General features: G+C 43.6%; 1 protein-coding gene across 1 annotated transcript in view; it reads right to left on the reverse strand.

Annotated features, from left to right (window-relative positions):
• Window positions 1-26,490, reverse strand: part of LPAR1 (lysophosphatidic acid receptor 1) — a gene marked incomplete at its 5' end in the record, with an annotated part of 51,128 nt that overhangs the window by 11,349 nt on the left and 13,289 nt on the right. The window lies entirely within an intron of this gene.

The raw sequence follows: 26,490 nt of genomic DNA on the forward strand, positions 1-26,490 counted from the left end.
ATTTCACAGGGTGCTGACAACAACCACTAGCCAACAACCTCACTGCCACCACCAGCCGCATGACCGCTGTCTCTGAGCATGGAGATGCTCAGACAGAAGATGCCTGTGGTCAGTGGGCTGCATCTGCAGCCATCACGCCTTCCTGTTTCTTGGGGTGGCAGACACCTTTGGTCTTCTTCTCCTACTTCAGTTTGCAAGCCCAGACCAGAGGTAATGAAGAGCAGGTTTCTCTCAGTAGGAGTTGTAAATGGCAGCTGTGGGAGTTCTCATGAGCTCAATCTCTGCAGCACTTCGTGCTCGCTGCCCCCGAGTGCTTGCTGCCGAGTGCTTGCTGCCAAGTGCTGGAGGCAGGGTACCCTGACAACCCGGCTCCTGGCTTTCCTTCTGGAGGTCCTATTGGCTGCATGTCTTCCCACCTGGACCCTGGGTGGCCATTCTACAGAGCCTGGCACCAGCTGTGGATGTTTCAGATACCGTGTGGGTCTCCAAGCCGTTGTGTATCTCTGTAGAATCTGAAGCTTTTGAAGGTTGAAACAGCAACAGACAGAAAAGTCTGGGGAGGACCGATAACAAAACAAAACTGAAGAGAAAATGAGACGTGGGCAGAAGCAAGCCCTCAGAAATGACCCATTTATTTCATGGGTGCTTGTTAAACTCTAGCCTGAGTTAACACTTGGTTGGTGTCATTCTCTGCCTGCTGCTCACAGTCCTGCAAAATGAGTTTGCTGGTATTCCACCAGCTAATCCAGCCACCCTCAAGTATTCCTTGGCTGACATCTCTGAAGGAGAAATCAAGTTTTAATGCAAACAGAGGAGACGAGGACTGTTTTCAACAGACACCTGCAAACCAAAGGTGTTTGAATACCTCCTTGTTTCAAACATACGCTTGTTGTGGTTTTAAGGAACACCTTACAAAGACGGCACATGCAAACTGCTTTCCAAAAAGAAAGACAAAAGCTCAAGCCCATGGCAATTTATCTGCATCCATTTGAATCCCTCAAAACAAAAGGCTGTTAAGGAAAAATGATATTCACCACTGATCTAGTGACTGCAGCAGAGAGATGGTGCTCCCCTCACTGCCCCCCTGCCAAAGAAGAAAGTAAGCCTTTTATCTATAAAAAGCATTTTAGACAAAAAACAGGAAGTCATTAAACGCCAATAGTCAGGATTCCAACTGATTTCTACATTCATAAAGATATGTGAAGCTAATCTCTGCATAAAAGCCTGGCTGTTGCCAAAGCAATCTGAGTATTTATCTCTGTGTAAAGACAAACAGTAGTCCCTGTGGAGTTTCGCTGTTGCCAAAAATCTGACACACAGAGGAAATTTTGGTGTCTTTTTCATCTTTCAGGCGTTCTAGATGAGCCTTTATGCTCTATTGTGGACACAAACGCGCCTACAATCCCAAATCAGTGGCTGTGGCTTGGCTGGAAAAAGAGCACAAAAGTCCAGCTGATAAGAGGCTCCTGAGGCTCATGGTACTGGTCTCCCTGGGTCACGGTGACACAGGACAACGAAAACCAGGCAACAGATGTCTGGGAAAAATTAGAAGCAAGAAACTGCCTTTCAGTCCATACCAAAACTACTTTCATCCCCTAGTCCAAACTCAGCCAGGATACTCTTTATGGGCACCGATTACCCATGGTCATGACTTGGGGTGCCAGGTGGTGGACAAACCCATCCCTAAATGACAAGAAGACCCTGTCCTAGGGGTCTGGGTGAGGCTTTCAAGTCCCGGATGTGGGGCAGCTGGATGTGACCAGGTCTGGTGGCAATGCAAACGTGCCTAAGCAAATGTGAAGGCTCACTGCAAGAGGTCATCTGAGGCAGGAGCGGGACAGCTGGCACCCTGCAGGCAGGGCTCACAAACCGGACTCTGTTCTGCCTGCCTCTATGAGGTATATTTAACATGCCTGGGACCTGGGTGTTTCACTGCTTTTCTAGTACCTCCAGTTTTCAATCACAGAAAAATCATTCACGACCATGTTGAAAAAAAAACCTGTTTTGCTCACTTTTCCTTTGGAAATCCATATACTCCCTGTGGTACTCTGGTACTTTCCCAGGGACAGTCACAATGCGACACTCAAACAATACAGTTTGTTTAGCAGATTTCAAACAACTTTGGTGCAAGAGATTGTTTAAATGTATTTTCTTTTGTTGTTAAGGACATTAAGCGTTACTGGTATTATGTTTGGATAAACTCCAGTTGCAACACAAGTTTCCAAATGAAGCATGGGCGGATGCAATTTAATATGTAAAGGATTGCTTTGATTCTTACACAAGATGAAACCAATAATATTAGAAGAAAAATATTAGAGTCTATCTGCTTCCTTAATAGGAATAAAATTTGTTTCTCCCATGCTAGTACCAGACTGTGAATAGGAGAAAGTGTTACAAAAAGGTAGAGATACTTAAAATGACTATATTATATACCAATTCTACCTCAACTGCAGGAAATCTGAGTGCGTTTTTATTTTTACATAGCCATACTGCATTTTATCTGATTATAGCTAGCTGGTTAAGCTGTGGTAGACACCCTCAAGGCAACTGCATTAAGTCCAGTTATACAAAGCAGTTTCAAGAAGCAGAAGCCACCATGACAGCTGTGCTCCTCTGGGAAAACAACGAGCATGAGCTCCAGAGTGAAGTGGACAACAGGGAAAAAGCCCTTTTGGTTAAGGGGATGTCACTCCAGAATAAATCTTCCTGGAAAATCAGTCTGTCTTTTGGACATGTTAGGATAGCCTCCTCCCCGAAAAGACCTTCTACTCCTCCTCTGACTGCTTACAGATCAAAATACTGCCTTAAAGCACAAGCAGGCTGGGACAGACTGTACATGAACAATGGTGCTATAGTAAGCCACCTGTACACGCCACTGCCCAAGCAATGTCAGGTCCAAACAGAGGTTGCTCAGGCTATCAGACTACCAGCGAGGTGTTTACAAATAGCAATGATAAAATAGAGGGAGGATGAAGCCTCACAGTAGCAGACAGGCACAGCACTGCACTTCACAAGAGAAGCTCTGAGTGAAGAACCACCCAAATTTTGCTTGTGGTAAGTGTATACTGACAGCTTTTCAGAAGGGTAAATTCCAGGTTTTAGCACTTAATTCTATATGTACTCGTTTAAACCTGTCTAGATGAGGCTGATAATTTGGGCAGAAAAAACAACTTTTGGTCTGTATTTCTATGCAGAAGATGAGACGTGGTTTGAAGGGACGCAGCTACCCATTGGTTCTGACAGATGCCTCTGATTTCCCTTGGAACATCTAATATTCCTTATCTGGACAAGGTGCCATTATACTGTAACTTATGCCTTAGGTGTCAGGGAGAATGAAAGATCAGTATTTTATCAACTTCTATGAAGCCCATCTCTGGATTCATTAAAATATTATCATGCAGAAAGAAGCACAGCATCAGTGTACCGTAGGTACTTTTTTTCCTCTGTCAGAAAGGTGTTTACCGTCCTGCAGTGTATAATTTTGCCGTGGTAATGACCGTATTTCCCATGCTTAAAATGGGAAATACAGTGAATAAGTCTGGAAATGTTTAATTGCTGATGGTAAATATCTGGATTCCAGTGGCAGCTTCTCTGTATTTCCTTTGCATTTACCACCCCAGAATCTATATTGATTTAAAGTGTTCAGGCAAACACAGAAGACAGTATTGATAAAATTTAGCCTTTATTTCAACTCACAGCTTCAAGGGTCACATTGCCAAACCATGCATTATAGTGGGGAAAAAAGGTACATCTTCAGGTAGTTTTTTCTCTCACCACTACACAGCTGTGGAAAATCCTGGGAACACAGCTATTGGGGGAGCGATGCTTTGCACTGTTCTATTTTACGTCATTAGGTCAGGACAAGCAGGCAAAAACCAAAGCAAGGGAAAAATTCAGAATGCATAAGACACCCTCATCATTACCAACAAGGGAACCCCAGTCTCATCCATTTAAAGGGTTAGCCATTAAAACTGCTGCTGGGCTAGACGAATGATGTGTCCTCTCACTATGACCGAGTTTCCCCACATCTTGTGCACTTATTGGAGATGTGAATTTGATTCGGCATGCTGAACTGATCTGGGTGTTGCAGTTGGTTTTGGGGAACAGCGTTCTACCTTTGGCAGTCTGCTCTCCTCTTCTAATTTTAGCCCCTGCTAAGCAAAGTATGGCACCTAAAAGAATCCAAGAATAACGCTCGCCTTCCAGCTACTGTGTTAGCACCACATACTGCATCACTGTGGCTTAAAGATTTCTATATAAATAGGCTCTGAAACCACAAAAAAGAGCACTTTCCTACTATTTTGAAGGTTGCTCAATCTGCATGTTTCTGAGGATGTGACTCCTTTGACCTCTGGCGCATAGTTTGCTCCAGTGTCCCCATAAAAGATTGTAGATTTTGGCTATGATAAAAAGGAATAATAACAATGAAGAAAAAAAAAAAAAAAAAAAGCACTAAAACTTCTCTTTCAGTTCCCTTACTCCCACCTAGTCATGAAAGAGCAATTGTATTGCAGCAGAATACTGAAATACTTTCAACGCCGAAACAGAGCTGATTCCCAGCCACCTTCATCTCTTTCAGAGGTGTCTGTGACAAGTGCCAGACAAAGGTCATTTAAATCCAGCCCCTCTCTATGAAGCAAGGAAGGAAGAGGCATTAACATTGCTGCTTTCCCTACAGCGTGCCTTGACTGCAGCTTGGCTTTGTCCTGGGTCATCTGCTGCTGGGCATGAAAGAGCCATCTCTGTTCCCACCGAACTCTTGGCCTCTCTAATGAGACTGCCAGAGACGACAGTAATTATTTTCTACTGTCACCTGTCTTCAGACTAAGGGTGAAGCCAACTCGTCCCTCACAGCGACAGGGAGCAGGCGAGCTGCTGCGAGGGCAGAGCTCATGGCTGTGCTCAGAAAGGGCTCCCCACGGACCTGCCGGGGAGCGCGCTGCTTCTGTGGGGCAAGAACTTGAAAATTCTTCCCTTTTAGCACTCTCCGCTTGCCAGGGACTTCAGTCCTCAAGGGATAAGGGATTTAAACACCATTCAATGTAAAATTTTTGGCAGTTGAAAACGAACCCGTCTAGAAGTTTTCAAAATACAAAAGACATTTTAAATGATTCTCTGAGCTGCAGACCGAGCTGATCGGTAATAATTCACATCACCACTAGGTACGGCAGGGCAGTACTTTACTTTTCAAAATAGCCACTAACAACAGTTCAGTTGGATGGGGCAGATCAGGTACGTACAGTACAGGCCACACCAGTGGGTGCCAGAGGCAGAAGACACCTGTGAAAGCATTTGCTTCTCGCTTGGAAAGCCTGAGAGTGCATGCAGAGAATGACAAAGAAGTGGCATCCAAAAAGCATGCCTAATTTGTTCTGCATGCTCTGAATGGCCCTTAGATCTGTCTAATCCCCTCCAATTGATGCCACAGGCTATGCCCACCAGCCACATCCGCACGGCACAACCGCTCCATGGGAACAGGTTCTAGATGCAGGGGGGTTGAGCTCTCTGCTCTAAGAAAGGGGACGGCACACAAGCCAGCCATCAAAAAAAAATCGGGACTCCACTGACTTCCAGAAGCAGTTGTAAAAACAGTCGCAAATGGTACGGCTGCATTGAAAGCAGGCCTCTGAAAGAAACACAAAAGGCTCCTCCGTACTGTCTCCGTGGAAAATGACTAGAAATTTCCGCAGGGTCCTCCAAAGAAGGTGTTAGTACATCAAGGCTATCTGCTGTACTGCATCCTTCTCCTTTAAACAACGCAGGGTTGCGATCATGGATACAGGCTGCAAAATAGAACACCTAGCTAGTGTAACACCAGCTGTTGTTCCCCGATGAAAGAGGAACCGAAGGACGAAGACTGCTACCAAAACATAAAGGCAATTTCCAGCTGGATTACCTTCCGCGGCTCCACAGGTCTGCAGCTCACCTCTGGGGCTGAGGAGGCAGCAAACTGACGGAGTAGCAGAAGCGGTGAAACAAGGCCGTGATGATCAAAGACACCTCCTCAAACTCCCGCTGCCAGCTTCTGAATTGCTCCATGTTAAAAAAACCTATAGCAGCAAGCAGATGGGCTGTGCCCACCAGCATTGCTCAATGGTACCAGCACACGTCCAGGAGCTGGAACCTGGGGACACACGAAATATGTTTTATTGCAATGACAGCTAATTAAAGAACATACACTGAGTACTCCTCCTCCAGCACACACCCAAAACAGTGCCTGCAGGATCATTCAGATGTTTTAATTCATCACGGCTTGCAGTAGTTTTTTTAGCAGACACTTGTGGGCTTGCACCTAAAGCAAATGGGAAGCTGCACGAGATAAACTGAGACCTTTGAGGCAAAAGGCCCTCCGCTAAGGAATTTTTGGGTTAAAAAAGAAGGCAAAAAAGCAATTAGTACATTGTAAGCAAATCGCTTGCAAAATCCTTCTGCTCAGCAAAGTAATTGCTTCCAAGAAGTACCTCTGCTGCTCTAAATGCAATACACAGCTTTTCTTCTTCTTCATAAAAGAATAACCCCCCCTAACTATTCAGTGACACAATGAAGGAAGCCAGTCAGAGCTGACCTAATTTTCTTTTAAAACATTTTAACAATGAAAGGAGTATTGGGGCAACTTTGAGGTAAACTCCAACACAGCAGCAGTGTGTAAGGAAGGTGCATGAAGGAGGAGCCCTGATGCAAACTCAGCTTAGCCTTCGCTGGACTGAATTTAAAGATCCTGGTGATACTTGCGGGCTTCTCACCATTTTTCTGCAGAGCTCAGAGCAGTGACCGTAACAAAGCCAGGCTAGCAAAATTAGGGATGAATGCAGCAAGGCAGAAAGACCATTTCAGTGCTGTAGGAAAAGCCCATGCCTCCAGTTGATTGTCTCTAATCGGCAGGCTTTGTAGCCTGGGGATTGATCACAGATGAGTCTCAAATAATAAAGGGCAAAACCAACCAGCACAACAAGCTTCAGATCTGCTGGGTTCTTACTAGCTGTTCTGCAAACCATGAGGGGAGGAGAAGAGCACAGATTTTCTGTCTCTGGTACCTTCTTGGAGAAGTAAGCAACAAGGGATGAGTGCACTTGTTCTTCCTCCAAAATTAATCAGCATTCAGCTTCCTTAGTCATCTGGTGATGCCATAAGCATTTGTACTAGCACCAGTGGTCTCTCTGCAGTTCTGCCATCTGAACCCTGAAATTGTAACTGTGTTCATTAATGCTCTCTATCTATGTTCATGAGAATGCAGGGCTGGGAACAGAGTAACAACCAGGTTTTCCAGAGTGACCTATTGCAACTTTGATGATTCCATGGTATTTCCTGCACATATTTTTCTGAAAACACTCACTGTTTATATTTATCATTGACTATACACCTGCCTTAAACAGCATTTCTCAGAGAAGGCACGTGCCAAGTTTCACCAGCTCTAATGCTTTTAAGGATGCAGCGTTGGCGTACGCAACGAGGCTGAACATGGCTATGGGTGCAGGGCAGGTAACGTGGCCTGGGAAGGACAAAGTCTTCGCCCCCTGCTAACTTCATCAGCGTTTGTCTGATCTTACGTCTGAAGCCAGCTGAGCACTTTGCAAAGGTGGGATCTCACCTGAGCTGTTTGGGTCGGCGAGCTCTGTGCTCCAGTGCATGGGATGTTGCTCCCGGTTGCAATTCAGCTTCCCCCCTCCCTTATTGACACAACTTACGTGTGGTGTTTTCTCTCCTGCTGCCTGACCCACAGCCAGAGAAGCCCACATCAGTGCCCAAACCACGGGGGTTTTGCAAAACCCGAGCTGTGTGTGCCTGGGCAAGGGAATGAGTGAGAATGGGGAGATGCAGGAGCACCACTGGAGCCCGCTTCCCCTCTTGCCCTCCCAAAACCAGGAGAGTTTTGCCCCAGCAAGTCATAAACAGCGTCACTCTTTCTCAGTGTTGGCTCTTGTTTTCTCTCTGAATTGGCCAGGGAAGATCCCTTGAGATTAAAGCCTGCTACTGTTGCCCATCGCTGTGACTGTCCACTGCCATCAATGCTCTGTATGTAACTGCAATTGGCTATACATTAGAGTCACAAAAGAAAAAGAAGGTGCCTGTAACTGATCCACAGCCTGCATGTTCCTCACCTCTTCCTCCTTATTCTGCATCGCAGAATAATACCTGTATTCATCAGGGTCACTTTGGGCAGGAGTTCAGGGTTGATGGGAGAGGGTTGAATGCAGAGATCTCCCAGGGTTCAGTCGTGGCTGTCAAACACTGCTGCTAGCAGCGGGTCTGAGCTTGAGTGTTGCTGCAATGCCAAGCATTTCGAGTGGCAAATTCAGTCACTCACAGTAGATGGTGCAGGGCACAGACAAGAGCAAACAGAAGCAAGGAAATGAGTTTGTCTGCAAAATGCAGCACACACTGTCAGGGGGCTTCGAGATAAGCAACGAGATGATCACATACCATACAATGAACACAGGGAAAGGGGAAGGCAGAGGAAAGCATAACAATGCCTGTAAAAGCACTGCACATCACTGCAACAGATGCATGTAAACATTTACAGATGCAATTTAAAACTTAGTTTTTTCCCCAGAAATGTTCTGTTGAGACATGTGTAAAACAGATGAAAAGAGACAACCCCAAAAGTTGTTTACAGCAGGAGAGGGCCATATGTGATCTGCCACCTCTCCGTCCTCCTCCCTGCTGCACTTTCTGAATTTCGTGACACTACAGAAAGTTGTCCCATGAAGTTGGCATCACAAGAGCATGAGCTGTCTCCTTCCTGTGCGGAATAACCAGCAACACAAACTTGCTGACAAAACCCTTCCTTGCCACAATTCTTAGGTAATTTTTCCGGGAACATTCATGTTTAAAGCAATCTGCAACACGTTAAGCAGGGAGAAGGAAAGGAGTGTGAATTCAGTAACTGTACTGATGTGTCCCTCTGGCTCATTTAGCACTGTGTGGCTTTTCAAAAGCGTGTTGTTATCACAGAGGTAGAAATTACTTAATGCCAATGTGGCATTGTGTTTGTGTTGCCTGGCTTCCAGGACATCTAACTGTTTTGATGTTGTGTTTTATTTTTGGTTTTGTTTTTGTTTTGAGGAGAAGTGAAAGCAAAAACACCAGCGTACCTCCATGCCAAGGGAAGTGACGGGACTCCCTGGGAGTCCTTGCTGGAAGATGCTGTCAAGGGACCAGGAGAAGGAGCCAGAGCAGCCTCCACTTATGCTTTTCTCTGAGAAAAGGGCCAAACAGTTCACAGTGGTCAACCAGGGAGAGTCATGGCCACCCTCCATAACACTCCCTGGCATTATGGCATTGCCAGTGAGCCAAAAACCTCACTCATTGGAGGCAGACCCAAGCCCCAACCGAAACTTGCTGCCCCAGCCATATGTTGGGGTTCAGAGGCAGCTGCTATGACCAGAATTTGAGGGCACATCTTCCCAGGGCAGACCCACCACCTAGACCAATGTTTTTTTTGCCTCAAGCATTTGTAGTAACTCAGGGACAGGACACAACCGGAGGCAGTTCCTGCCAATGCATCACGTGCAGACCAAAGGCACGCTTATCAGCTCTTGAGCGATCATGAACTCTAAGCAAGTCCTGGAGCCAGAGCTGACACTGCCACAAAGAGGGCAGCTGTGGTCACAGCAATGAGGGATCCCCTGGAAAAAACAACTCATACCAAGGGCACAAACTGCAATATGCATGCACGCCCTTTAATTTCAAATGATGAAAAATAATCTAATACAAGACCTCTCTGTCTAAATTAAAGATGAAGTGAGCTACCAAACTATTAAATATTTCCAGATGTTTCTGTTACCGATATCTCTCGTGCTGGTTCAGGAAGTTTCTGAACCTATTGCTAGCCTAGCAGCTCTTCTCTCACAGCTCTTTAAAATGCTGGCAACGTGCCTGCCTTTTCCAAGCACTTTGCGTTTTATTTTCCTGGGACATGAAAGATAGAGGTGTTTAAACAAAGAAAATATACTTCCAAGTTTCCAAGCATGTGGACTTTTTTTTTTTTTTTTTAAAGTGGCCAGTCCATGTCATGGAAGTGGAGGAGATGGTTTCAAGATGTGGCGACATACATCCCTTGTTATCACAGATTTCAGCACATGCAGAACTCCACTGTATCACTCTATTGCAAAATGCTCCCTGCAAAATAGCATACGTGCAGCTTTACAGGCAATTAGATCAAGCTACTAGTGCCTTTTCTATGCGCTGTACTAAGACTACTCCCTTAACAACAAAAATACTTAACTCCTTAAAACAGTATCAGAAGCCTTCTGCTTGTGCTGTCTTTGTTCGTTGTGATTTCTGCTTTCTTACATACATCTGAAGAGATACTCAATGAAATTGCTGCATCCAACAGACATTTTTCTTTCCTGTTTGACAGCAATAGCAGCAAAAAGAGGCAGTCAATTTAAACATCAAATGAAAAGAAGGATGTCAAAGCTTGCCTAAGAAAAACTCTGGCAGTTTTATAAAGAATAATTTTCCTTAGTAATTTTCATTATGTTTTGGGACATCTGCACTCAACAGTGCAATATGCAACAGAGTTATCTTTTTAACACAGACAAATGCAGAACTTGTGCTTCAGGCAGCTCTGGATCCCGCTCTCTCCATTTGTTTTAAAGGGAGAAGGGGATGTTAGAAATTTGAGGCACTGTCATATGCACTGTATCCTAGAAAATTGCTGCATCTGTGGCAGAACATCACTTCCAAAGGGAGATACTCAAACAGGCACAATTTCTTTCCAGATCAAGCCTTGACTGGCCATTATCTCTGTGCAATCTACTTTTTCAATTGTTGATGCTCAAACAGGTCCTGACCTTAGGAACTGGAAGTATGTGGCAACCAGGTTAAAATAAAATAAAATCATTTTTAAAAAGTATCTTTCTGGTGTCAAGTTTCCCAGAGCACTGACGAGGGTTTACAGTCTTCCTAGAACAAGCAAAATTTGGGGGAGCCTGCAAAAAAAAAAGAGCATCCTCTGCACGTTTAACCTCTGCCATGCAGGAGGACCTGCCCCAGCCCTGCTCGGCATCTGTGGGCTCCACTGGAGGTGTCTACTTGAGGCAAGAAACCCCCCCAAAACCCCCAAATCTCAGCAGCAACAGTAAAATGATGTGTGCCAGCCAGTGGCCAAGGGCAGTAGGCTCTGTTGGACCTCCATACCCTGCTCCCTTGGACGTGCCCAGCCAGGGAAGCTGGGAGGCAAACGCCCGCCTGGGCAGCTCTGCAGGCAAGGTACTCCATCCATACTCCTCCCACCGAAGTGGTTCTCGACAAGAGGGCTTCATGGTGAATATTTAATTGTACTATTTTCTAAACCTTCCAAGGGAAAAAAATTAAAGTTCCATATCCAAAATTTTTATTTATTTATTTATTTATTTATTCATTTATTTAATTTTAAGTCTTAGCAATTCAAAGTTTCTAGGGAATTCAGAACATCTTTTGCATGTAAGCAACTTTGCAGATGGGCTGCAGGGTATGAAACAGGCAATTTCAGCAAAACCAAAAAAAACCCTAAAACATTTCAAAAACTAGGAAAAAAAATTTAAAAATTCAGTGAAAGCATAATGAATTAAGAGTTCCCTGTTAATTAAATCAGGTTTGCTTGTAAAATCAATGTCCACATCCATCAAAGAAATAGTAAGAGATTAAATCCTCAGTGCACGTTACCAATAACAAACAGTTCAATGAGCTCTACTCTCACAGTTTAAATACATCTGTTTTTAATGCACACTGGAAAAAGCATGGTATTGCCACTGGCAGGGTAAAATGCAACAAATGCTTCTTCCATTTCACAGCCTGTTTCCAAAAGCTCAGGCAAAAAAAAAAAAAAAAAAAAAAATCTGCTCTTCTTCCAGGAGTAAATCTCTGTACGCTGGGTAGTTATGCCTATGAGAATGGTTTGCAGGAAGGTGGCTACACTTTGCCTTCTGGAAATAGGCCTGGAATGGCTTTTCTCTGCCACACCACGAGCCCGGAGAGCCCAGCAGCCCGGTCTGGCTCACCGGCAGCCGAGATGGGGCCACCGGCACAGAGGGACAGTGCGGTTGGGGCTGCCACGGCCCCGCAACCACATCCTCCCACAGCGCGTCCTCCCACGTACCGTCCCGGCGGCTGGGCTGGCTCTCAGAGGCGCTGCTCCCGCCTGCCAGCTGACCGGGGGCAAGGCCACGGAGATAAAGTTAAAAATAAAGAAAGGGAGCGGAGAGATGGGAACAGAGGGAGGGGAGAGGGAGGGCGGGTGAAGAATCGGAAAAATTTAAATAAAAGGAAAAATCTCACGGGAAACGGCATCAATCACTACTGTGTTCTCTGGAATGTGCTTAAAAGGTCACATTTCTTGAGCGCATACGGCTTTTATACACACCTCTCACGTTTACTTGGTGGGGCAAGCAAGGCCAGCGCAGCGTATCTGAAAGCCTTCTGCTCTTTGACACCCCCACACAGCAGCACGCGGTGAATGCAGCGCGCGGGGATTTGATGGATTAATAGACTGAGAGCTGAAGTGTTCATCTAAAGAATGCTACGTTAATTATTTCCAGTTAATTAGCTTGCTTTGTTTGTTTATTTAAATTGACCCCTCCTCACTCTCGACTGAACCAAGCCAAGCGTTTCTGCTGGAAAGACAGAAACCAGCACAACTCATTTCATGCAGAACATTGGCCAAGCAGCCAAGGATTAGATGCTGATTATCCTCAGCGAAGGACCATTTCTAATCCCCATGGCCTACAGAAGCCATATAGCCTGTTAATCCATATGCTCTCCCTTTACCTTTCACTGACCCCTTGGTGCTCAGCACCCCTACACCCACGTCCCATGTCCACATTGCTTCTACCCGGGGCAAGGGCTTTCTGGCAAACAGGCTGCAAAATGCAAAAATGGGCACCAGGGACATGCAGAGCGACGACAAGGGTCCGAGCGGGAGAGGGAGTTTTTGCAGGTGGCCATTTCGTGCACCTCCTGTCCCCGCGGTGCGGAGGCGAGCACCCTCCCTGGGGACGGGAATAGCGTGGGCAGGGGCACTTGCCGAAACCTAGGGAGCAGGGACCGGAGCCAGCTGCCGGATTAGCAGCTCTCTCGGGGAGTCTGCATCTTCTCTCCTCACCTGGGGCTGACAGGCTTTTTCAGCAGAGATGTCATTAAGCCCAAAGTGTGCTTGAGAAAGAAAAAGGAAGAAACTCCCATACCTTCCTGTCTTCAGAGCTAAATCCTGAAGATCACCCTATATTCCAGCACTAGGAACAAAAGCAGAGCAAGTGAAAAGCTGGTTTGCTTCATTTCCCGTTTCACTATCTTACATGACAAGTGCATATATTGAAATAGCAAGAAAAAAGTTGTGACGTGGTGAAGAAACAATGAAGACATTCCACTGCTGTATACTGCAAAAGATACTTCAAAAAGACGCTTTGTTGAAGTAAATTCATAAATTTTCCTAAAGCACTCACACCAATTCCAGAAACTATGCCATGCATTATCAGAAATGCCACTGTCTTCTGTATTTCACAATGCACACAGCATATCAGCTTCAGTGACCAAGGTACTGCATCTCTTCCATTCTCACCTAACAGTGAGTGTTATCTCCTTTTCTCTAATATGAATTACTGACTTGTCAACTTCAGAGCAAGAATTTTAGTCAGCACATTTTCTTGGGAAATTATTATTCTGTTTCCCAAACACCGTATGAGCTGGCATGCAGGGGAAAAAAAATAAACACTTTGCAACTGCATGCTTCAAATTAACTTTATGGGCAGCCAACCTCTGAAACAAAATACAACACAAATTAAAACCCAACCAATTTACCTATCCATCTTGCCTGAATATAAGTCTTCCCTTCCCATTACTATCAACCTTATAGATTTTATTTTTTTTAAGCCTTTAAAGCTTATGCATCACCCCACCACACCCATCCTGCGCACTAAGATAGGAAACCCTTTCAGTAACCCACTGGCATCTGTGTGGCTTTTAGAAGTACAACCTACATTTCAGGTGATTTCTGGCAAATCAGGTTGAAGACCTTCTTCAAAAGTATCTTCCACAGCCCTGAAAGGTACATCCATCTCAATGCAAACCTCTTTCTGTTCTCAACACTCACACCTGCAACTCAGGTAACTTAAAAGTTTCACTAGTGGCTAGTGCAGTTACCAAATGGAGATTGTGGCTTTGCTATGGCACATGCTCAAGAGCCTACAGCAGAAGAGTACCTGATCCAGCAAGCCTTTTGCTGCTCTGAAATTATATAAAACCCCTCCATATCTAGCTGACAAACCATACACTTGAAGTGAAGCAGTAGCTACAAAAATGGAGGCTTAACTCTGAACGATCAGAAATATGGACCATGACCTCTCCATCTCCTTCACAGGTAGAAAAGATGATAGAAATTTCTCAGCCTTACATGGAGTATGAGACTGAAACACCTGAGGATGTCAGCAGGACTGCAAGATAATACATTTACCTCTCACCTTAAGGTAGAAGAATAGCTTGAGGTATCCTCAAACGCACTCTGCCACTCCTCCAGGGAGCAGGAAGGGCAAAGTTTTAAAGTTGCAAACTGTTAATATATGTTTGGACAGCTCAAAAGTTAGTTCAAATGACATCTCCAAGAAATCCATAGCAGTTGCTTTTGTGTGCAGCAGCGTGTAAACGAGAGAGCTGGTGGGGAGGGGAGGCTGGCTAACAACAGTAGGAAACCCAGACAGAACAAAGGCTTCTGATTCAGAAATTAAAGAGCCAAATATCTCTCTGCATTGATATTAGTTCAGAAATCACCCACTGGAAACTAAAAATACACTCCTTTTTATAGGGTGGAAGAGCAGTCCCAGGCTTCATATTCCTTATATTCCTTGGCTTCCATGCAATCCTTAAACTTTTTATTTTTTATTTTTTAACTTGGGCACGTGCATGGCAAAGGCAACGGATCTCCTGGAAAATGAACTGGTGAGCACTGAACTCCATTTGACTATTTCCTGCCACAGGAGGAACAAAACATGATGGTGTGCCCCGCTGACACGACTTTGAACATAAAACACCAGCAGATACGCTTTGCAGGTCTGCCTGCTCAAGACAAACAATTTTTCTATTCACAAATTTCTGTTTTGACCTGTGCAAGCAGGGGTTTGAAGCATCATTCCCACACTGCTTTCCACAGCACAGTAAAAGCAGATGGGAGGTGTTATGCATTTCTATTTGCAAAGAAGACATGACTTTACTCCTTCATCCCTGAGGCTCTTCACAGCCTGGAGTTAAGTGACTCTTCGTAGCCCCATTGCCAACTAACGGAGAGCAAGGGGCTGTTTTACACGTCACTTAAAGATGACAGTTTCTTACTGTGTATTGAAAGAAATATATTTCCCCATTAAATGGTTGTAACCTGGAGGTAGACACCTCATTGCTTGACTACATACCCAAACTCATGGCTATGCAAGTAAAATTTTAATTGTAACCCGCCTATATCAAAAGTAGACCTTGTAGCACCAACTGCTGATTAACAGGCACAACATGATTGACTTTAATACTGTTATTCACCAGACCCTTCACTCCTCACTCTGTGTGCCAGCTGAAGGGATAAATAAAAGACAGCCTGTTCTTCATGTGCTCAAGCTTTGAAATGAAACTTTTTTTTAGTTTTTTGCAATTATGTAGAAATTTTTCCTCCCAATTTGTGGGAGCTAACCGAAATGCACGTGCAATAGCATTGGCACAGAAGCAGGCGGGCTGCAAGGGGCAGCATGTTGCCCAGGAGACTGGCAGGTGATGCATCTGTTTTCGGGTATTAGTGCAACCACTCTGAGTTGGGAATAGTAAGCGCAGTTTCCACTGCATCATTTTTTCTTATATAAGCAGGATGCAGTTATGGTAGAAAATACATCATGAAACATGTTTATTTTGGTAATTAATGAAGGTAACCAAAAAATTCAACACATCATCAAGGAAATCCAGTTACATATCTAAACACATTTAATATACTTTAAAATTTTTCCTTCAATTTTCCTTTTATGAACAACAATTTTCAATTCTAGTTTGTTTAACAGAAGAAAGTGGCAACGATTCTACAAACATGCAATAGGTTTACACAGCTTTTTTTCTTTCTCTTTATATACACAGCTTCTGCTTGGAAAATTCACCTCTACCTTACTCCTTGTACTTCTAGAAAAGTAAAAAGCGGGCACTTAAAAGCAACTTCAAACAAGGGGAGACAAGAATTATCAATGCCATATGTCAGAACAAGTTCTTTCTGAGATTACATCAATATCAGAAGATGGGAAACAGCTCCGAAAACTGCTTTTAGGAGAATAAGGAAGGTACTGAGTCCAGGGTCAGAGCAAACAATTTCCATGAAAAGAAGATAAATGCAGGAGCTTGGCAGCTTTTCCTGCTTGTAACAGCTAAATTCCCTCAATCTTCTTCAAGAGACTACTACTTTTTTACATGAAGGAAGACATTTCAAAAATCTTAACTGTCCTTGCATATCTATGGTTATATTAGCAAATCTGTACTCAGATACCAAATACTTCATAAAGCAGAAAGACCCAAACAGATGGCTCTTACTCCAACAAAAAGAAATGCAACAGAAGTGCTCTCTCTCACTCCCCTCAAGTTTATCTGAACCTTTTTTTTTTTTTTTTTTTTTTTTAATAACCACATAGGCTTTTAGCCCCAACATCAAGTAATTACTATGTCAACCTACTGCAACACACAGAGGCTGCTCTCCTAACATCAGCCCGCAGCAGCAGACGGCCAGCCCTATGGTAGGTATGTCTGGGACTGTTTTACAGACTAAGTTCTCACTTCCTCATAGGCAGAATGTAAGATCACCCTGCCCACAAACTTCAAAGCACTCATCCCTGGTCATTTGAACACCTCCTGTTCTCCAGTGGGCCAGGAAACCAAGTATTTTCGCTTATGGTAGTTCCCCATGCTCCAGTACTTCATTAAGCAGCACAGACTGATGGACAATGCTTGAGTGCAGAAAAGAAATGCTTCAGACTTGACAAATGATGTCATAGCTTCTGAAGTCTCATGACCTTCCATACAAGCTCTGAATCCTTTTATCTGCTCTCCAGGCACTGACGGGAAGGGATACATGTCTGCCAGCGGACCTGCCACGTACACAAGAAGCACACTTGAATGCGGTATCAGCGTTTCTCCATGTGGGTACAAGGAAAATGAAATTCAGAGGCTTTTTGAGGGTGAGCAAAGTGGAAGGGTGGCATGAAGGTTTCCTGAACGAGAACCAGAAAGCTTGGGGATTTTCTGTTGCTGTTGTTGCTTTCAGCTTTAAAGAGGGGCATCAAATGTCTGTGTCACAGAAACATACTCATGGAAGGAAAGAAAAAAACAGTTGAAAAAAAAGAGGAAAAAAAGGAAAAGATCTTTAAAAGAAAAGAAAAAGAAAATAAAGCAGTCCACGTGTGAGTTCAGTGACAGCATCCCCAGCTGTACGAAAGAGGAAAATAGGAAGCTGTTCTATAAAGTCAAAACCAGAAGAGCTCAGAATCACGTTTTTGTTTCACATTCAGGTTCAAAATACATTTACTAAAAAAGTGGTCAAACTAAGCCTTTTTTTTGAACATGCTTTTCATGCTGAGACTTGATGGAGGGAGGCACATATCACTTACTCATGACCATTTCCCACCCCACTGACCGGCTGCTGTACCTTATATATCTCAGCAAGCTTTTCCACCAGCAATAGCTTTGTGTTTTGATGTTAAGAGCCATACTTTCATTGAAACTATAAAGGCAAAAATAATTTGGGCTTTAGAATTGTATTCTTCTGTTTTCCTGGACTACCCCAGAAAAACAGACAACCCAGAACACTTATTCACACCGCTCACGTGCAATGAAGCAACGCACAAGAAGGAGCGCCACTTCTCCTCTCCCACAAAAGTCTCTTGTTCCCAGTGTTTTCCACTGGTGGAAACAAATGATTGTTCAATGCCTCATTGAATGCAGTTTTGCAATGCGACAAGTTAACAGCTGGCATTTTTGTTCACATAGTTTGTCAAGCTAAGGTCTAGCTGTAAGTTTGGCTTAGCATTTGAGCGGTTTTCACTGAAACACTGGAAGGACAAATGGTATCATTCAGGTGAAAACACCAGCCAGTGGCTGGACATGGACATGACTGCAGATTTTCCAGACTGCAAATGCTTTGCTTTAACAGTTATCAAGGATATATCGGTTTTAGCTGAGGACGCAAGAAATTTAACCCAGAGAGTCAGTGAAGAAATTAAGCAAAATGTTTAGAACCAAACTCCCCATGCAACTACATGCTTTCTAGAGCAGCCATTTTGTAAAGGCATTCTCGTTGTCTCTTTTAAAGGCAGTATTCCTATCTTCGGTTCCAAAAAATTCAGCTCAAAAAGCCTGAGATCAGTAGGTCTTGGTCATGTGCTGACATTTTACATCTAAGTCTTCCTGCACATGCTGATTTTCAAATTTTTTCCTTGGTAACGATTTCTACCCTGGGCCGTCAGCTTTTCTCAAGGTTTACCAAGACCTCTGGATTGGAGCAAATGTCCCACAACGTGTCCCCTTCTCCACTGTTTTGGAGAAACCCAGGTTGATGAGTACTCACTCAGGTATGTAGCACTGCTAAGTGAAGTCAGATGGCAGAGTGAGATACGGTACTAATTCATTTTGGTTTAGTGTGGATTTTCACTAAGTCAATTTCACTCCTTAGCTAGCAGTTTGTTATTTCACCTGGATCCCACAGAAGAGGTTGGATTCTATTGCTTGGGGGTAAGGGTGTGATTTTCAAATCCTATTATTCATAAAGAAAAATAAAAATCAATTCCCTTGGCCTTGTTCAGAAGAATACCTACTTTTGCCATTGCAATTCATTTTTATGAGCCTTTTGGAAACAAGAGACAACCTATGCAATCAATTATAGATTTTTAATTTTTTTTTTTTTTTTACTCAAAAGCTGAACGTGAGTATAAACCAAGAACTCCTCAAGGTTTATCCCTCTCTGGCCATTCTTGGAAGAATGCAGAGAGCTATCCTTTGCCCTTTAAATTTATTTCTTCCCCGAAAAGGTAATAAATTATACTGAAGTCAGGGGAAAAACTTTTATTAAACAAGGCCTCACTTCCATCGTATGTAAAGGAATGGATTTACTAGAGGGATTTTCCCCCTTCAAAAATGAAATAAAATAAAACCACATTCCTGCCTTGGGAAATGATGGACGTTCCTCAAAGCACAGTTTCAAAGGATCTCAAATGAAAATAAATAATACTTATTCTTAACTAAAGGGCGAAAGAAGGGGAAAACTTCCAAATGGTTTCCCCAGGGTGAAGCGATGAATTACATAAGGATACCTGGAATACTTTAGAGAAAGGACAGTTAGCAGGGTCGTATCAGTTTTAGCTGGGAATGCAGTAAATTTAATTGGGAGAGTCAGTGAAGGAATTAAGCAAAACATTTAGAACGATACTCCCAACACACCTGACCAAGCTCCGGGTTCAGAGAAAGAGCTGCCTGGATCCAAGGCACCAATAATTCTGCTTCAGCGAGGAGAGCTTGCATGGGCTTGTTTTGAAAAAGCAAGCTACTTATGAAGTTTATCACACAAACAAACTGACCACAGTGTAATTTCCACATGCTGTACTTCCTTATTCCTTTTCCTTTCAATATCCTTACCAGCCAAGCAGTACTGGGAAGAGATTTGGTTTGGGGCTACTAGAAAAAATTAAAAAAGATCAACTGGAATTCATTTGCAGGACTATAAATGACGATAAAAGTGATCAGTGAGTGAGACTTAAGTGTCACAGAGCAGCATGAAAAAAAACAAGCAAGCAAGAAGCATCTTATATAAGTCCAAAGGGTCGTAAATTTAAGACACACTCCAATCACTGCATAATTACGTACAGATTACAGTTTAGATCCTTAGCAAGTTTTCATGCCTCCATTATTTTAACTGAAAGCAGAAACTCATTTTGCTGATGAAATGTAACTGATTTTTAATAGTCCTTTGAGAAAATTTGTCTTCCTTTTATAAAACAGTTCTAGATCTGTCTAACATAGTAATCAAGCTATATTTATGAAGAAAAGAATATGGACATTTACATGTACAAACATAAAAATATTAGTCCACTTATTATGGATAACAGACATCATGAAAATTCTACTTTTTTGTTATGAAATCATTCAGATTTAATAATGAAATCTTGTAATAAATATAAGTGACTTCCATTCCACATCATCTACCTGCAAGCTGAATGTACACTGTCTTTTCAGTCAATACCAAAATGTCATTAAGATGCATGGAAAAAAAAAGAAAATAATAATACATTATAAGTAGTAACAGCAAGCCCTGGAAGCCACCCTGACCTCAAACTGTATGTGTTATTTTCCTCCACGGAAGCTTCCAAGGAGCAATCACAGTTACTCTTAAGGACTTCCACTAAGAAAAGAGAAAGGAATCCAAGTCATCAAAAATCCTGTAGGATAAGGCATATAAAAAAAAAACCAACCTTATAGAATAATTTTATTGGAGATTTCACTTCTTCATGCAAATATTTGATGATACAGCTTGAAAGTATTGCTGTCTCATTGCAGCTCTGAAAGCTCTTATTATAAACCTTCCCTCTTCATACAATAGTAATATGAAATAATCATATAAACTCTATGAGGAGCACTCCATTTAGACTAGTCATCAGCCACAATTTCCAAGTTTACTCGACTGTGGGTTAAATTCACAGTTTGTGCACTTTTAAAATATACTTATCTAAAAACACTGGGACTGCACATAACTGCACCCTGTGTGCTAGAACAGAAAGTCATTGATGCTCAGGCTTGTATTGCCAGTGCCAGTTCCAGAGTTTATTGCCCTGTTTTTCCGTCAGGACTAAATCAATACACAAGCAACATTACTGTGACGCAGGGGTCAGGCAGGGTTGGTGACTCTGAACAAGCCCCTCATGGTGGCCACGGGGTGACCTGGTATTTATGACTTCACGCTCCCCCACTTCCAGAGAAGCAGCTGTGAGATGTGCTGCTCTCATCCGCACTGCAGCCTGATCTCACTGCCCAGCCCAGCTCTCTATGGAAAATGTAACAATGTCAAGGAAAAAACACAACTGGATGTGGCTCTTCTCCAAATGGGGCCACCACTACCTGGTGGAAGGACATCTCCAAGCTAAGAGGACATCCTCATTTTCAGTCATCTCAGAAAACGCTGGTGGAGAGCTCAGCTCTCTTCACACCAGCAGGACTCTTCAGGGAGAAGGTGAATAGGTGAAGTTGTCTTCTTCCAGTCACAGGGCTCAGAGTTAAACCCTGGCCTCTCCAAAAGATCCTCTTATGAGTTGCATTGCGCTACCAGGGCTGATGTTTGCTTTGGCCTACCAGAATAATTTTCCATGGGCAGGGAAGGTCTGCCGAAGTTCAAGCGATGCCATAACCAAGCTCTGTTTAGACAAAATCATCTTCACCTCGGCCCAGGACCACTTACTTGGTAACTGGTGAAATACAGTTAATAAGGCTTAGGTAGGTCAAAGCCCTACAGTTTAGTGGCTGATGAAGATACGCCATGCCAGTTAACCACCTGACACTGCCTGAGGGCTATGGACATGTTTCCCAAATACAGACATGTTTCTGGCAAAGAAACAGGGTGCTGTCATTCCGGTTGTAGCACTATTTCATAGTCTTTCTATTTTCTACTGAAAAATCAAGTGCTCTAACTGCATGAGGGGAGGAAGCGGGAAAAGATGCAGACTGCATGCCAGAAGAGACAGCGTAGATATTGAAAACATCTTTTAAAATATGTGCCTCCAAAGAACTTCATGGTTTTGATCTTGGAATGAAGTGCTGCATATCAATCAATCAATCAATCACCCAGAAAAGTTAAAGTTATCGATAATGCACTTTATTTGCTTCAACTGTCTGGCTACAGCATATGTTGACACTCCTGTGCATTACCATAGCTATTTGCTGCTTTCCATCCCCATTTGGTACCTAGTTGTGAAAGAAAAGCTACAAAAGTACAAAGTCTCTAATGCAATTCATAACTGTGGCAGAAAGAGAGGGCAGGAAAAAAGCTGTTGCTGAGCAGTTCCATCCTTCCAGATGTTTATACTGAACCTCCAGATGTTTTCCTTGCATTTATTGCTTCTTTATAGTAAGTAAGGGACTGTCTTCAAACACAATGAGACTCCTTTAAATCAAAACAATTTATACAAAAAGAACATTCACTTTTTTTATCTGTGCCCACGTTTGTTTCCTCCAAACAAAGTGGATGGTCTTACAGGCAGGAAAGGCCTGAGTGTCTTTTGAGTTCCCAGGAATACAAAGGGTAAGCAATCATGAATTCATTGTTTGCTCTCCCTACGTCCTGGGGACTAGCTGTGGTGCTCAGCTCAACAGGCGTGCCTAATTTTGGCCAAACAACACTGAAAACTCACCCAACACAGAAGGCTAATCGGCAGGATTGGCAAAATACACATAAGAAGGGTTGTTGCTACTATTCCTATTTAAAATTCAGTTATAAAACCTCACTATCGTAATCTCACAGTCTAATGTCCTCATAGAGAAGAATGCTCAAAGACATGCATGGAGGTATAGGTAAGAGTTATCCACGCTGTAAAAACAAAGACTGAAAAATTAAGGATGGGTGTTTAATCAGCATTTAGGCAGGAGAATATACAGGCTAACTTTCCCACAGTAACAATCTAAGATGGTAGTTATCTACAAATATAAGCATATAATAGCCCATAGAAGAGCCTAGCCTTTCATGACTTATTCCAGGCCATGGAAATCCAGACCAGAGTTAGTTTTTCCAGCCCTGAGCCCTGAAATCTTTTTTCAATGCTTTCACCACTTCTTAAAACAGTAGTTTTAATCTCATCTCATCCATTTTTGGGCCAAACCTGCATTTGGCCCAGCCAAATACATTCAGAGTCTTAACTATGACCTCTACCAGGGAAAAAAAAAAAAAAAAAAGTTTAGCTTTGTCCTTAAAATGTAAGATAAGAAAAAGTGTAGGATGGAGGAGAGGATGCCAACTTTCAGCTGTCGTATCCGCTAGGTTTCTGCTTCTTCCCTCAATTGCTCATTTAAACGTAACACATGGTGGTGGTGAAAGGCAAAGTGTCATTGAGCTGCAAGCCAAACCAGACATGATTTTACAGCTATGAGCGGTACACAGATCAAGTCCTGCTTTAGCCCCAGCGCAAAGGAAAGGCATGCTCTAGAGAAAGAGCTTTATGTTCCTTGTTACTTTCGAAAGATTTCAAAAGCAGCCTTGTTAAAAGAAAAAAGGGCTCAACTATGAAATCACTTCCTTCTGTTTAAAATATTTTACTCAAGGAAAAGAAAAAAAAACCAACAAAAGGGCATGAAAAGGAAAAAAAAAAAAAATCTGTTCTCTGCTTTTGACTTGTTCCTAGGATTCAGCATCCCACCCGCTCTGTGGGATGACGCAGTGTGCCAGATCCCGACCGCTCCAGCCAGTGCGTCAAGCGGCCGTAGCCCTCCCCACACAATCGCCCCCTTGTCAGAGGCGGCTGGCGTCCACCCCGCACATGCTGACAGCATCGCCGCCGGGAGGACTGCACCCCTTCGGAGCGGCTCTTCTCCTCTTGGAGCAAGGCAGCAAGGCGCGAGGAGGGCAGGCGGTGTTAGGCAGCTAACAAACAAGGAGCTCTTGTGTTAATTCCATCCCTCTTCTGCCCCCCGAAACAACGTGGATGGGGATGGGGAAAAGATGATCTCCTGCTCGCCGCAGCGAGGCTTTGCCTGGGAGTGCAGCCAGCAGGACAACTTCAGGAAGACCCGTTTATGGAAGTTTAAAAGTCAAATGAACAGTTCATTGCTGCCCAAAACACAAAGGGGTTACTAACAGCTCAACAGCACTCTAACAAAGATCCTAAGACGAGGACTGGTTTGCCTCCCTCTGCCAATGCTCACAGGTTTACTCAGACTCCCAGCTCTGTTTTCCCTTGGTTCCCAAGGCACCCTTCCTCTCCTCCAAACTGAATTGCCTCCTCCTGGGTAAGTGGGCTGACACACACCAGCTCCCTTCCCCGCCCAGCTGTGGGGCAGGAGAGGAGAGAGAGGGATCTTAGGAATAAACTGAAGCACTTCCTTTCTCCTCTCCATCTCCAGCAAAAAGTTGGTTTCTGCCTCAAGCAGCAGTGTGTTACCCTGATCTGCACCATTAAGAGAGGCAGGGAGTCTTTTCCTCTGTGTTATTGAGGTTCACTGACGCAGAAAAAGCCAGATTGCAGGAGATAAATGTTCAGCAAGTTGCTCCAGGCAGCCTATGACACCCACCTTTTCTGCCTTTCTCAAAGCTGAAGCAAATAAACTTGCAGCACTATGCATTGACTACTGTTGCAAGAAGGCGCTCGGGACTTGAAAGTAAATCTGCTAGTGAAAATTCTAAGCCAGACTTGCAAGCGGACCACAAGCAGTGCCAGAGCACCAGGACGCCCGCCCGATCAACAGGCTGACCGCACCGTCCCCTCTAAACTGAGATAGCGCCTCATCAGCGCTTAGAAGCAATGCTTAGCTTTTTTTTCTTTAGAACAACAAAACAATCCTCCATTGGACAAATACCGTAATATGGGACAGCACTTGGCAGTTGATGGCAACTAAGGAACTTTTCTCATGTTTCAGCTAGCAGTCTGCCTAACACCCTGATGTATGAACATTCAACCTCCCAAAAGTCTCTGTGGTTGCGCTCATGCCTCATTCGTGGCTTCAGGCTATATTTTTTTAAAATTATTATTTAGAAAAAAAAAAACAACAACAAACGCCACAGCTTTTTCCCAGCCATTTTTATCTTTGTCTCAGTTGTGTCTCACAGGTGATGTGGAGGTGAAAGCGCTGCTGCTTCTTTACACTGTAGCCCTATGACTGACCTCCTCCAACCAGAGAAACCACACTGCTTTGAAAAAAAAACCACCCAACAACCAACAAACCAAAACCCCTTTTCAAAATAGTACTGAAGTGTGAGACCCAAACACAGGGTCAGTGTCACAGCCTGGAAGTGCCTTTGTCTTCTTCAAACAGATTTGATAAACTAATACACTACCTCTCTGTAAATGGTGTTTTACTGAGATTAGAAGAGGTGCTAAAGCAGAGTGTGCGCACAACACAATGAATTTAACTGTACCAGCAACAAGGAATAAAGTCCTGTTTGAATTTTCAAAAAAGCTTCAACACGTGCTACCTGCAGTCCTGAAAAATCTTCCTCAGACAGCCCCAGTGAGGAAACAGAGATAGTACTGAACTACACCAGCAGCTAAACTTGAGTCACCTTCAGTTTGGCTAATGCTATTTAAACTCTGGAGTTCCACTGTTTCCAGAACAATACCTGGAAAAAATAAGGTACTTATTATAGAAAAAAAAAGGGCTACTTTCTGTTCCTTGTACACGTCTACCTGTGGCCACACTGGGTGTCCTGTATATCTTCCCCATGACCTCTGCTCGTAGGAGAATGGAGGAGGGTGCAGGCACTAACTAGCCTTCCAGCTGCACACGTACCTTTAGTCCCATACATGCTTGGGATTAGCTGCCACACGCTATTTATTCAGTGACTATTTATTTATTCCTACAACTCTGTATTGCACTGGTATAAGCACTTACTATGTCCCACATACTTTTTAAAAAAAAAAAGTCTGAGCTAGTCATTCACTTCACAGGAAATACTCCACTGCTGTATGAACAGCAGTTCCTTCAGGAGGGAAAACAAGTGCCTATTTCCTAAAATGAAGACTGCGAAACCTGAATTTTCTTTGTGTTCTTAACCTCATCTTGCCTCTTCAAGGAGGATGACAGAGGTGTGGAGGGAAAGATTTCTGAACCACCAGGCAGTCTGAAGAGGTTTTTTTTTTACCCACCACTAGTCTCCCTTGCTAAAGTCATAGAGATTCTTTTCCTGAAGAGAAGAGGAGGACACCTAGGAATAGGATTTATCAATGGCTGAACAGGTTAGACAACTACACAGTTCATATTCTGGTTACAAAGCTAATCAGTAGGTCAGAAAGCAACATGTACATTCTTAAACTAACATACGAGTTGACAGAGTGACACGTAAAATCTCTGCACCTATTCTGCCTTGTTTGTGCAGACAGTAACTGTGAGAAAGCACAAGACAGTGTAAAGCCACGGAAATCAGGATGTCAAGGCAAAAACTGAGGCTAAGTTTTGGGCTTTGCAGACTGTGTACAGTTGCATTTATGGACTATCAGGGCAACTTCACAATGCAACAGAGTACTAGGATCCCAAGAGATCTCCATCCTGGAGGACGCAGTTCCCTGGGTGGGAATGCAGTTTGGGACAAGGAGACAATTCGCACCATGCCTACCTGCCCGCAGCTCACTATCGTCTGCAGCAACGAAGAGCAGAACAAACTGCAAGAACATCACCAGGGAATGGTACCCAGTACCCAGGCTGTGCTTTTGAAAAAACTAAGAGAAACTAAGAGCTCCAGACAAAACCCAAGTACAGCCATTCACAAAAAGACAGGAACCTTGTGACTCCAAAGTGTGTCATATTTCCTTCATGTTTCCC

The sequence above is a fragment of the Vanellus vanellus genome (genome assembly GCF_965231255.1).
Source record: "Vanellus vanellus genome assembly, chromosome: Z".
In the NCBI taxonomy this organism is placed as follows: Eukaryota; Metazoa; Chordata; class Aves; order Charadriiformes; family Charadriidae; genus Vanellus; species Vanellus vanellus.